Source organism: Cannabis sativa, chromosome 8 (assembly GCF_029168945.1).
Source record: "Cannabis sativa cultivar Pink pepper isolate KNU-18-1 chromosome 8, ASM2916894v1, whole genome shotgun sequence".
Classification (NCBI taxonomy): Eukaryota; Viridiplantae; Streptophyta; class Magnoliopsida; order Rosales; family Cannabaceae; genus Cannabis; species Cannabis sativa.
In genome coordinates this window covers 22923760-22932705 of record NC_083608.1, presented here as the reverse complement: position 1 = coordinate 22932705, position 8946 = coordinate 22923760, and the positions used below count along the sequence as shown (strand labels likewise).

The 8946-nt window shown below is 23.6% G+C and overlaps 1 long non-coding RNA gene across 2 annotated transcripts; it reads left to right on the top strand.

The window, feature by feature from the left end:
* The first annotated feature begins 5062 nt into the window (after nt 1-5062).
* On the top strand, nt 5063-8080 carry LOC115698703 (uncharacterized). Of its 2 annotated transcripts, XR_009683953.1 has the most exons (4): nt 5063-5385; nt 6934-7059; nt 7346-7422; nt 7849-8080. It is a non-coding gene; the product is annotated as an uncharacterized LOC115698703 (long non-coding RNA). The 2 variants fall into 2 exon arrangements; XR_004008228.2 differs by lacking the exon at nt 7346-7422 and having other exon boundaries at nt 5075-5385.
* The last annotated feature ends 866 nt before the right edge of the window (nt 8081-8946 follow it).

Below are 8946 nucleotides of genomic sequence, written 5' to 3'. Positions count from 1 at the left end.
AGTAACCGATCCAATCCAATCCGCACTTAATTATATATATTTAAATAAATATAATATATAATATATAATTTATATTAATTAAAAAAAGACACAAACTTCTAATTTCTTAATCTTTTTTAGTAATATATTGAGTTGGTGCATTTTATTTATTTTATAATAAAAAACACAAGAAAAATAATTTTTACACATAAATTCAAATATATATACTAGCTTATTTATATTAGTAATGGACATATATATATTTTAGTGTAAATCTAAATATGATACATATTTATTAATATATATGTATATTGGTTTGATTTGTATATAAATAGAGATGGAAATAGATTATTATTAGAGATCAAGAAACAATAATCTTTTTTTAATTTTTTTTATGAAATATTAAATAATTTATTATTAAAAAAATAATCGATCAAAAATAACCGATCCAATCCGCACTATTGCGGATTGGATTGGATTGGATTTAAACTGTTATGCGGATCAGATTGGATCCAAAATATGAAATCCGCAATTAGTGCGGATTGGATGTTGTTTGACCAAAAAAGTGCGGATTGGATCGGATGAACACCCCTAATTTAAATAAGAGTTCAAGTATATATATTAATGATTATTATTATTAACCGTTATAATAATAAATGTTCTCTTTTCATATTCTTATTTATTTTTCCTTAATTGTTGGTAATAATTTTTTATATATTGGCAAAAATTTTCATTAAACTAATAAATAATAAAATTTTCAATTACATATATAAATGTTGGACAATAAATATATATATGTACCTTTTATTAGGAATAATTACACCACATACTGAAATGTTTAACTTTTTTACTTATATACTATAGGGTGATTTTTTTTTTCAAAAATATTGTATTTTTTTTTTCAAAAAAACTGTGTAAGTTTTATATTGTATATACTGTGTTATGTTTTCACTGTTATTCTACGGTTATTTTTTAGTTGTTCGACTGTTGTTTTATAAAAACACAATATCTTTTAAAAGAAATCAGTGTAACAGTATTTTTATAAAAATTAACTTAAATTAATCCAGTATGTTTGTACGTTTTCATTTTATTATATAATATAGTCATTTTTATTAGTATTATAAATCTCATTGTTGTAAAATTACGGTTATAGCATGATCTTATATTTTGCGAGCTTTTCAAAACTATGGCCAATGTTTCTTCTTTTATATTATTTTTATTTGGTCACAACTCAGAATCTCCAAATAGACTTCCAAGAAAAAATTAGTACATTGTTATAATTTAGATAAATTATTTTTTAAAAAATATTATTTAGTGTTTACATTTTTTTAAAATTATAATTAATAGATTAAATATATTTATAAATCAATCTTAATAATGTAATTTTCGTATAAATAATAATTTATAATAATATAAAGGGAAACTCATATTATTACTGTTATTTATGTATTAATAAATTTATATATTTATAAAAAAAAATAATTAGGTTGGACTTATTTTTTTCAACAAAATAATTAAATGTTAATAGTTTATTATTATTTATTTACTAGTAATAATAATAATAATCCCATTTGAAAAACATGGATATATGAACGCGTGCATGTTATCTACTTTTGTAATTTCCAATTATGTTAAGAATTTTTTTAACAAAATATTTCCCATTATCATAATTTCTCATTTATATATTCATGACTGTCCATTTCTACAGGAAAAGGGGAGTATATTACAATGATCTTCTTTTAGTACACCCCACTTTCCTCTCTATCTCCATGCATCTCTTCCATCATTAAACATCATTACCAACATTTTTTTTTAAGTGACTCTCACCAATAAACACAGTAATTATTTATTTTATTTATTTATTTTTTTTGAGTGGACATGGATCCATTACATGGAAAAAAGGCCTACAACTATTTTTTTTTTTTAATAAAAAAGGCAACGTCAAATTATAGTTCTTCTCATTTAAAAAAAAATAAAAAAATAAAGATTACAGTCCCCGACAAAATCCAATATCAAAACAATAATATACTTATATACAAATTCATTTTTTATATCATCTATAAAATCTCAACATGTAATATTTTATTTTATTGATGAAATTTACCATTATCTTTATTTATTTTAACAAGAAATTTATCTTTGTTAAGGTTTGAAGAACAGTTGTATTTTAGCGAGTTGGGGTATATTTATTAAAAATAATTTATAAAATAAAATAATTTTGTCAATTTTAATCATTTTACAAGAGGATAAAAATGTTTTTAAATATGCATTGTAGGAATTTTATTAAGGAGAGTTTTATTTGCACCTCATAAAATGATAAATATACATTCTATTATTAAAAAAAATATAAACTTAAATAATATTTATAAATTATTCTTAATTTTTTTTAAAATTTTTCTACTCACATTATTTTATATTAATTTCAATAATTATTTTGATTTTATTTTAATAATTTATTTTATATTTATATATTTATATTTATATATGAGGTGTATACTTCTCTATCGGTAGGGAAGCTTTTTTTACCATTGATTTTAGATCATGTGGTCATTAAAATATAAGGTGTATACTCTTACGATAGGACTGTTTGTATACAGTTAAAACTTTATACATATTATAATAATATTTAATTATATATTTATTTTTAAAAAAGAAAATAATATTAATAATTAAAAAAAATTATTAATTTTTAATTTAAATTATTATTTTTATTTTTTATTTTTTCAAAGATAATTTAAATTATTTTTATATAGGTATTTATTTTTAAAAAATAATTTTACTTACAAATTTTAGTATTAATTTTTTCATAACCTTATTTTCGGCGTGTTATATTTTTCTGAATTTCTTAAAATTTTACAAGATGTCTTAAATAACTGTAATGTACACGATCATGAAAAAAAATTAAACTAAAAAAGTCTCTCGAATATCAGAACAAAAATAAGGGTACATCAGTACACCAATTTTAAAGGGATGTATTTTAAAATTTTCTTGATTAAAATTGCTAAGAACTACCAATATATTGGCTTGGACAACCAATACAAAAATGAATAAAATAAAATAAAAAATCATCAATTTTTTTTCTTTTTAAAAAAAAAATTATCATTTTTTTTTTTTAAAAAACGGCATCATTTTTTTTTAAAAAAAAAAAGTAACTGTATCGCCCATGAACATGCAGTCTTTTTAATTTATATATATATATATATACTAGATGAGAGTTAAGTGGCGAGCCACGTAAATATTAGTTTTATTTAAGTTCTAGTGGTTTTGTTTAAGAATTTAGTGACTAATTGTAAATTATGTTATAAACGATATGTTTTATAAAACCAATTGTTAAGAATGTCATAATTGTATACATAAATCTATAATATATACATTGTTATTCAAATGTTTTATGTTATAAACGATTTTTTTGTATAGAGTTTAAATTTATATTGATGATTGTTATTTAGAGTGGGTATCGGTGTAGTTTTTTTTAATTTAAAAAAAAAATTGTTTATTTTTTTGGGTTTAATTATTGGGTTTAAACATTTAAAAAAAAAATTGTTTAATTTTTTGAGTTTAATTATTTATATATTTTTGAAAGTTAACGATTATAAACGATTTTTTTGTATAGAGTTTAAATTTTATATTGATGATTGTTATTTAGGGTGGGTATTGGTGTAGTTTTTTTTAATTAAAAAAAATTGTTTAATTTTTTGGGTTTAATTATTGGGTTTAAACGTTTAAAAAAAGATTGTTTAATTTTTTGGGTTTTAAAAAAATAGTGTAAGCCTAATCTGTTAAGCTAATCGTGTAACAATATTAATATTAATATTTTTTTTTGTTTAATTATTGGGTTTAAACGTTTAAAAAAAGATTGTTTAATTTTTTGGGTTTAATTATTTATATATTTTTGAAAGTTAACGGAGGATCAAACCTACTAACATCATTAAATTTAACAAAATATTCTTTTATTTTTAAAGTATATTCTGTTAAACCAAGAAATGCCGTTAGATAGGCACTTTTAATATATAAAGATACATCAGCTAAACGTTTAATAATAAAAAAATCATCATAAACAAAAAAATATGAAATAATCTCCTACATATGTCAAATAAAATTTTTGTACAATCAATTGTCTTTAATTTTTGATTGGCCCAATTTCCTTCCCTATAGAATGAGTTAAAAATTGTATTCCTTACTGTAGAAAATCTCCATATATATATAATTTTTTTTTAAAAAAAAATCATATAATTTTTTTATTAATTTTTTTGTCATAATATTTAAAATATAATTTATTTTTATTTGATAGGTATATTTTTTAGGAATGTGAATTGGAAAAAAAAAATTAAAAAAACTTAGTACAATTAAAGATATAGATTTTATATAAATAAAAATTATTAAAATGACGTGTCTTTAGAAATTTTTCAAGTGTAAATAAAATTTCTCTTTTATTAAAATATTTACACCAAATACTAATTTAATTTTTACATTTATATTTTTTCTACCTATATTTTGTTTTCTTTTGTACTATTTATTGTTTATTAAAAAATTTTATAAAGTTTTTTTTTTTTCCTTATACCTCTTTATTTTTGTAGTGACTTCCTTTTTTTTTTTGGTAAATACCATTTTAGATCCTATATTTTGTAAAAGTTATAAATTGAACCTTTTGTTTTGTTAAATGAAAAAATAGATCCTGTATTTTCTAAAATTGTACAAATAAAACCTTAAACTAATTTTTCGTTAAAATAAAACTTAATAATAATCTGATCTAAAAATATTATGACAAAACTGGTTATCTATTCGTATTAGAAATTGTCTTAAAGTTTGTTATATTAAAAAAAAAAATTATTGAAAATTGAGCTCTGGGTCCATTTTACTATTTTAAAAAATATAGGGTCCATTGAGTGACCTACAAGAAAAGGGATCTTTTATCCCAGTTTTTACACTTAGAAATATAGAAAATGGGATAAAAAGTATCTTTTAGCTTTTAATCCCACTTTTACATTTGAAGTCTTCAAATAATTAAGGAGTTTGGAGCAAGTGACTCGTTTGGAAAACAGACACAAAACCCTTGTTGGGAAGACTATTTTTATGCACATGCCAAACACAGCCTTTGTAAGACCCTTTATCCCAGTTTTTAGGCAATAACCGGGATAAAAAGTTGAGGTCCAATGGGCTTCAAAGTGAAAAGAGCCTAGCCAAAACCCTATCAATTGATTTTTTGTTTTCTGCTGCTCCCTTTCTCTTGAAACCTCTCTATTATTCCCCTCTCACAGACACAGAGCTTTCCAAACCCTAAGCTCGCATGAAACCTGAACCAACAAAAAAAGAAAAAAAATCCTTTCTCTCCATCTGAAATTAGCTTCCCAGTCCCTCTCTCTCTTCCTCAAGTCCATTCATCTCATTTTGAAGATGTTCTTTCGGGTATGATTATTAGTTATATATTCTAGAATTATATATTAATTTTTTTTTTGGTTTTTCTCACTCCCAAAATTAATTAGGGTATCTTTCTTCTTCATAAATTTGAAGTTAGATTTATCTCTCAACCAAATGGGGTGATCCCTGCTAACCTCGTTTTTGTGTTAGTATGTATGTTTAGCCCTTCAATCTCATCTTTATTTGAAAAACATCACTTACAAGTTAAAAACAAAATCTCCTCTTTTCTCATTGAAAATATCTCTTTTAAGAGTTGGCCACAATACATATGTAAGTATTTTTTTTTTTTCAATATTTCTTAAGTGTGTGTTTGTTTGAATCTGGTATTGTTGCTTGTTTACCATAGTGTGCTTACAATGACAAAAATTTATCATCGTGTAATAATTTGATTTATTTTGTACTTCAGACTATTTTGCTAGTCAAACTACACAAATATTGGATTTAAAGATTATCTGTAAAAGCAGTTTATTGATTTAAGTCAACCATGATTTGTAATTTATATTGAAAATGAACTCAAAAAGAAGTATGTTATTGCAATGAAACTTAATTATTCAAATATTTTTGTAGGCCAGCTTCGATTCCAAGGAGGTAATGTTGTAAATATCTTAAGATGAAATTGGTTTGCAATGAATAGATACCTATTTTCTTTTTTATTTTTGTTATAATTGATGGATTGCTTGTGTTCGTGTCTACTTTCAAATGGCAACATTTATATATATATATATATATATATATGTATGTTCCTATTATTAAGAACCGGCCTTATTAGTCCTTGAGCTCACTGATTATATTAAAATAGAGAGGCTTTTGTTTTTTATTATCTAGCTATGTGTATGTAGAGATAAAGAAAGTGTGAGATTATAATTAAAGAGTTGAGTACATAGTTTGTAAGAAAAATTTGTTCTTAATAAATTGGATTCTAGGCCAGAGACAGCTGGTACTAGTTATAATGATGTTGTTTTCTTATTTTGCTTGAGTTATGGTTCTTTTTTATTCATTGTTATAAGTAGATATAGAAATGATTGTTGGTGCACCTGATTATGTTCAAGGCGACTTAGACTTCTTGCAATATATACATGTGTGTCTTTGATTATGAATAAATAAAACAAAATAAGGAACAAATTAATTAGTATTAGTAAAACAACACAATATGATTTTTCTGTAACAGTTAAATCTTTGATTTGCATAAGCTCATATAGTGGGGAAACAACACAATATTATTTATGAATTAATCGATTGGTTATTATGTCATGCAAAGGAAAGATGAGTTTTCGTAAAGATGTTTGGTTCAATTTTCCTTTTTTGGTCTCAAGAAGTCTCAAAATTCCCTAAACCTGATATTATATGTAAGGACACTATTTTTTGATATATTGTTTGTACTGTAACTGAGCATAATGTTTAAAAAATGCCAGTTTAAAATATGTTTTATCTAATGAAAGAATTTTTCTTTCTTAGTATGAACAATAAATAAAATATTGATTTTTTATGCTCATAAACAACTCTGATCCAGCTATTTGTGTTTGTGTTTGCATATAGCAAGTCTGTCATTGTATTAGCAGTTCTGAGTAATGTGGCAAGAGAAGTGCTTGGTTTTCACTATAGTAGCAAACCTAGCATTATTAAGCGAAGGCGCAATCGATTAAGTTGATCAAGCACTGCGAGGTATGCATTTTTTTGGTTGACTAGCATATACTGAACTTCATTTACTTTAGAAGCAAATTGTGTATTCTTTTGGCAATCACTATTCTTTTGTTTAATTTTCTATTACTGAATATTTGAAAGAAGTAGATTATATGTGATGTTCATTTAAAAAAAAAAAAATAGCTAGATGTATAGCTGCAGAAACTATATTTGTCTTCTATAAATATGGACTAAGTGGTTGTGTTGTGGTGTTAAGAAATATAAGCCTATAATAATTAATTTTTTTTTTATCATGCAATGAGATTAGGAGGCTGAACAACAATAACTTGTCTGGGTCATCTTCTTTACCACAATAATAATTAAAAAAAATCAGCTTGCTTTCTTGTAAGTAAAAACCTTCTCTGTTTCACTTCATTGTTAAATGTGTTTCTTTTTTATTATGCTACTTTTTTTATACTTCTTTTCACTTTTATATTACATATGAGAATGAATGTACTATAATTTGTGTAGGGAAGCAAATATATTATTTGACGGGTTGAGACTTTCGTGGATACCATAGGACTTAAGTGATGTATGAGAAAGTTTGTCTAAAATTATCGTATGTGGCATAAGGGGACCGCGAATACATACTTTTGCTTGTCCAAAATAATTATAGAATTATGTAGTTACTATATGCTAACTTACATTTGTGATATACTTTAACTTTTAACTCATATTGAAGTCATAAAGTAAAAGTATATAATCTTTACTATAAATACAACATATAAGAATACTTTCTTTTTAATTAATTTTAATTTTTTAATTTGACAGGTTGATGACCTATCCCAATATTGTAAGGAAGAACATCTCTTATCGCTTCGACAATAGTGGTTTAAGTCAATTGCTTCCTTTGATTTATAAATAATCAGTAGTATTCTATTGTATTTCTTTTAGACATTTTGTTTAGTATTTTAGATATTTGTACACAATGTAAAGTATTGGTTATTAATTCAAGTTACTATTGGTTTCGAAAATTATATTAATCATTTATTTTTTTAGTTAACTCTTTATATACGTATTCCATATAATTATAAAAATAAAAATTAGATTTATTATTTATTGTAAAAAAATGAATGAAATGTAATAAACTTAAAAGAAAAAAATTCTGAAAACATACATATTTATTTGCAAAATGTGGAACAAAAGGTTACATTTTATCCCATTTTTTAAAAAAATAAATTGAAATAAAGGGTACTTTTTTATCCCATTTTTTATTAAAAAAGTGGGATAAAAAGTACTCTTTTATCCCACTTTTCTCATAAAAACTGGGATAAAAGGGTGCTTTTTATCCCACTTTTCTCATAAAAACCGGGATAAAAGGTACCTTTTTATCTCGGTTTTTATAAAAAAAGTAGGATAAAAGGGTACTTTTTATCCCGGTTTTTACATAATAACCGGGATAAAAAGTATATTTTTTATCCCGGTTTTTTAAAGACTTTTTATCCCACTGCCATACATCACGGTTTTCATTTTAGCGAAAACCGGGATAAAATGCCTTAAAAACCGAGATTAAAGGCCTTTGCTTGTAGTAGTGACAGACCTAGAATTTTTACTGTGTGGGGGCTTATTTATCATAAAAAATATTTATACCTACATTATAATCACTATTACTAGATTTATTTAATTTTGTGGGGGCTTTTCTACTAATTTGGTCCATATTTATCAAATTAAAAAATTTACATTTAATTTTTTTAAAAGACAATATTTTTGTTAGTGGGGGCTATAGCCCTCACATTATTATGAGTGGGTCCGTCTCTGGGTCCATTTTATCACTTAACAAAACAGAGAGTCCAATTAATAACTTTTACAATACACAAAGTCCAAAATGGTATTTATTTTTTTTCTCTCTAATTCTCTTTTTAATGTTTT